The following is a 4,876-nucleotide window of genomic DNA, read 5'->3' on the forward strand; positions in this document are numbered from 1 at the left end:
GGGCATCGGAGGCGGCGACTTTTAATGCGAAAGCATTAGCTGTCCCATGGAGCGAGCCGACGTCATCAGCTCTGAAGCCACGCCAAACGGCACCTTAAATCCTTTCTCCAAGTGAAACTCCTATGAAACCACGCGCAAAGTCTAGTCAAACGGCACCTAGTTTCCTCGATCCCAAAGAAGCGGAGTAAAGCTGATGGATTTCGGCTTCGGTCCCATTGGCTGGCGCGAGTCGAAGAGGCGCCCATTGGCCGCTGTGCGTCAGTTTCAACGACTGCCACCCCATGGCGCTGCGTGTCCGTCAAAGTCTTGGTAGTGATCACAAACGTATTAAGCTGAATTTTGCCAGAGAAGTAAATGCTGAAACTAGAGAACATAATTCAAAGCAAACTTTCTGCAGCGACAAAGAGTTGGAAATAGTTGTTGAAAGAATAGAGGCAGCAGTTTCAGGGCAACGGTATACAGATTGGACCTATGAGAGCCTAACTAGGCTTTTTGCTCTAGAACTAGACAAAGTTAAGAGTAAACGAAATGGGAAGCAAGGACATAGACCAAAAAGCTGGTGGGACAAAGAAGTGAAGCAAGCGATACAAAAACGTCAGGACGCCTCTAGAGAACACAGGTATTCCAAGCGTAGTGGGGAGTCCGAAACGGAAGTAAAAAGAAAATGGGACAATTTTATAACATGTCGCCGAGAGGCATCCAGTTTGATCAATGCGAAAATTCAGAGAAAGGGTGAGGAATGGATGAGTAATGTAAGTAAGAAAGATAGAAACGCTGCCAAGAAGTTTTGGGAGCACTTGAACTCGCTCGGTGAAACAACGCAAGCTAGACAGAGGTTCATACTCTCGCATCAGGGAGATCAATTAGAGGGAGATGATGCGATACAATATATAGGAGCAGTGATGGAGGAGAAATTTCGGGAACGGGTACATGTGGAAGATAGGAGAACCGAAGGAAGTAGCAGTCCAGTTTGTGACATCGCGGATTTTGGACAAAGAGAATGGGAAAAGGCGGAACGAAGAGTTCTAGTGGCACGTCGACAGGCACAGATGGTATCCCTATCAAGCTGGTGAAGAATTTGGGTCCTAAATCGAAGGCAAAACTATGGGAGGTAGTGAGTACCATGATAACAAAAGGAAATATTCCAGATGAATGGAGGCTTAGTAGGATGAGTATGATATATAAGGGAAAGGGAGATAAGTCTGATATTAGGAATTATCGTCCTATAACCGTGACACCGGTTATTTACAGGTTGGTAATGCAGATTATAAAGAACAGACTGGAGGAATGGGTAGATTGCGAGGGCATACTGGGCGAGTTACAGAACGGGTTTCGGAAACAAAGAAGGTTGGAGGACAATTTATTTTCTCTAACACAATGTATAGAAATAGCGCAAAAAAAAAAGAAAAAAAGAGACAGCTCTGGCTGGCATTTCTGGATATCAAGGGTGCCTATGACAATGTGAACCAAAGAAACCTGTGGGACATAATGGAGAACTTAAACCTAGATGAAGGACTAACAGCACTATTAAGGAACATTTACAAAGATAACAAGGTGATTATAACATGGGAAGGAAAGGCGACAGGGAAAATAGAGATAAGACGAGGCCTTAGGCAAGGGTGCCCGTTATCGCCTTTGCTGTTTATGTTGTATCTGAGAGGATTGGAGGCTAGACTAGAGAAGAGTGGGCTTGGATTCGACCTTTCTTACAGTAAGCTAGGTCAAAAAATTCAGCAATCCTTACCGGGATTGATGTATGCGGATGATATTGTACTAATGGCTAACAACAGGACAGAGTTGCAGGAATTAATGAGCATCTGTGGTAGGGAAGGAGAGGAATTAGGTTTAGAATTCAGTAGCGAAAAATCAGCAGTCATGATTTTTAACGAGGATGAGGTTGAGAGGCTGAAGATACAGAATATTACAGTTGAGAGAGCTAGTAAATACAAGTATCTAGGAGTATGGATATGTGATGGTGCAGAATATCTCAGAGAGCATGAAAAGTATATAATAGGTAAGGGCAACAGAAATGCAGCTGTAATGAAAAATATAGCACTTTGGAATTAAAACAGGTACGAGGTGGTGAGAGAGATTTGGAAAGGGGTCATGGTGCCCGGCTTGACTTCTGGAAACGCAGTGCTATGCATGAAATCCGAAGTGCATGCGAGACTAGAAATAAAACAGCGTGGAGTATAGTAGACTGGCTTTGGGGGCACATTGCAAAACGCCAAACCAGGGAGTACAAGGAGACATGGTATGGGCGTCATTTGAGAGCAGGGAAGCGGTGAGCAAGATAGAATTTGAGGATAGGTTGAGGCAAATGGATGGGGAGCAATGGGCACGAAAGGTTTTCAGCTATTTATACATGAGGAGTGTAGACACAAAGTGGAGACAACGCACTAGGAAATTAAGAGGAAAGATTTTTGGGCTATAGCGAAGATACGGAAGAGCAAGTCTCAGTTAAGAAGAAAGTTAAGGCCACAGAAAGAGATCGGTGGCTAGAGGGAATGCAGACAAAGACGGCTCTGGAAAGCTATAGATTAAACAAAAGAGTTATTGCCAAAGAAAGCATTTATGACAATTCTAGGGGAAGCTCATTGCTGTTTGAGGCGAGGACGGGTGTTCTGCGAACCAGAACATACAAAGTGAAGTACCAGGAAATTGATACAGTGTGCACTGCTTGTGGAGAGGAGGACGAGACGGCTGAGCACTTGATACTCTACTGTAAAGGGCTTCACCCTATGCCTACCGAAGACAACATAGATTTAATAAAGTCATTGGGTTTTAGAGACAGCGAAGGGAGAGTGGATTTCAAGACTGTAGAGATTACCAAGCAAAGATTAAGTGAATGGTGGCAGAAATCGAGAGAAAACTAGGTATTTTCTTATTCACTGATGGCAAGGGGGTTTCATAGCCTCACTTTCTTTGCACTGCGGAGTGAATATAGATTTCACATTTAAATATTCTAAGCTTAAATGGTAAAACAAAATGGCTAGGTGGCGTAAGCTACCGCCCGATCCAAAGGGCTCAGCCGTATTCATCCATCCATCATCCATCCATCCATCCGCGCCGCTAACACGGAAGTCCAAGGTCAGAGCGGCGAGGAGAGGGCGCGCTCTGCCGTCGACGCAAATACGCTGCAGACGAAATAAGGAAGCGCAAGAATGACGTGCATGCTTTCGCATTCACAACTCTTAAGAAGTGCTTAGGTGCACCACGAGCTTTTTAGAGCGCAGCTCTTAGGGGCCGTTTCCGGCTTGAGCGGCGTCGGCGTAACCGCGAAGTCATGTGACCCCCCCCCCCCCCCCGGACGAGATTGAAGAATGGGGGAGGAGGAGGAAAAGGAGGAGGAGGGGTCTACCCTCTCCTCAATACCCTACCCTCCTCCTCCTCAAGAGCTGCGCTCCAATTCGGCGTTATAGGGAGCTGTAAACGGCTTTGACTCTTTTCTCTTGTAATCCGATAACTGAGTGTGAAGCCATGGAGGCTATTCGATAGTCAAAGCCGAAATTATCTGTGGGTATAAATGGAATCCCAAGGTTTACAGTGAAAGGACGTGCGATAGGTATTTGTCTCGTTTTGCTTCACATTTTTAGCACATCTCTGGAAACTGGGATATTATCGTCAATGTGGAAGAGTTCTGTTGTTATTGCAGTGACCTGTGTCACTGCTGTCCCATCACACGGCAAGTTTGAATGGCGAGCACCACGTTGAGGCTTTATTTTTTAGGGAGGCGAACCTCCGCAAAGAAATGTTGCCTGTGTGTCAGGTCTCCGGGTAGATGAAATAATCCAGGCATAAGAACATTTGTCGACGACTGTAGTATCAGCCTCAAGATATAAGGTTTCGCTCGCTCTTTCAAAGTTAGAGCTATTCGGACTAAGATGAGGATGCAATATTGTTTAAATTGTCTTTTCGCACACAGCTGCACTGTCGCATACACCACTTGAACTGAGGTCAGTGCTCTTAGAAACTTGAAGTTACCGGTTGCCGGAAGCATGCCGCGCTTATTCTAATTCATCCGAATGAAGTTAATGACAAGGCATGTACAGCCTGATCGCAACACTGGGTCAAGTTCCAATAAAAAAAAAAAAAAACCGAACGGGACATTAATAACGCCACCGCTCATCTGTTACCAGGTATTTTAAATGGGTAAAAAAAAACGTTTAATATACGCTACGACATCTTGCTGTGTTTGCGCGCATCCGCCGCTGCCATCAAAGTGGTAGAATCGCAATTCATGTACTTTACTTGCGTCAGTAACCCATTTATAATTTTATTCGTGAAGAGTGTGATTTCCAATCGACTTGTACTTGCGTCGTAAATAATATTTGACGTCCGAATGCGTTCAAACGCGTTCGAAGAGCGAGTAGAAACAAAGGAAGCCAGCCTTTGCGCCTATCCACTAACCATTACAATCAGTCCCCGCGCGCTCTTGTCTCGTACACTCCCTCAGTTTCTCACCGTGTGGTCGCTCCCAATCGTTTATATGAAGTGAAGGAAAACAAAAGCATCCGTAATATATGAAGCGAAGAGTATAGATGTGGTCACTTAAACTATTCTGAAAGCAAGATTTTGCCTCTCTAAAATACGCATACCATGAGAAATCAGTACTCACCAGTCTCTATAAATGTGTCCTTGCAGCAATCTTTACCAAAACTAAAAAAAAGTGTACTGTGCCTTTGGCTAATTGAATCAGTGAGGGAGAAGAGGGGGACAGGTTCTACGTCCATATGACCTTGGGGACGGTCACGGTCTAAGAAAGATATAAAAACCAAAACCAAATAGCGCTGATCGAAACAAAACCGAAACTAGGTTTTCCTAATGCGGCCACCAGGTTTAGACGGAAATGATGTTAAACTGGTAACCCTGGTCT

This window comes from Ixodes scapularis, unplaced genomic scaffold (assembly GCF_016920785.2).
Source record: "Ixodes scapularis isolate PalLabHiFi unplaced genomic scaffold, ASM1692078v2 PGA_scaffold7__128_contigs__length_106722199, whole genome shotgun sequence".
Lineage (NCBI taxonomy): Eukaryota > Metazoa > Arthropoda > Arachnida > Ixodida > Ixodidae > Ixodes > Ixodes scapularis.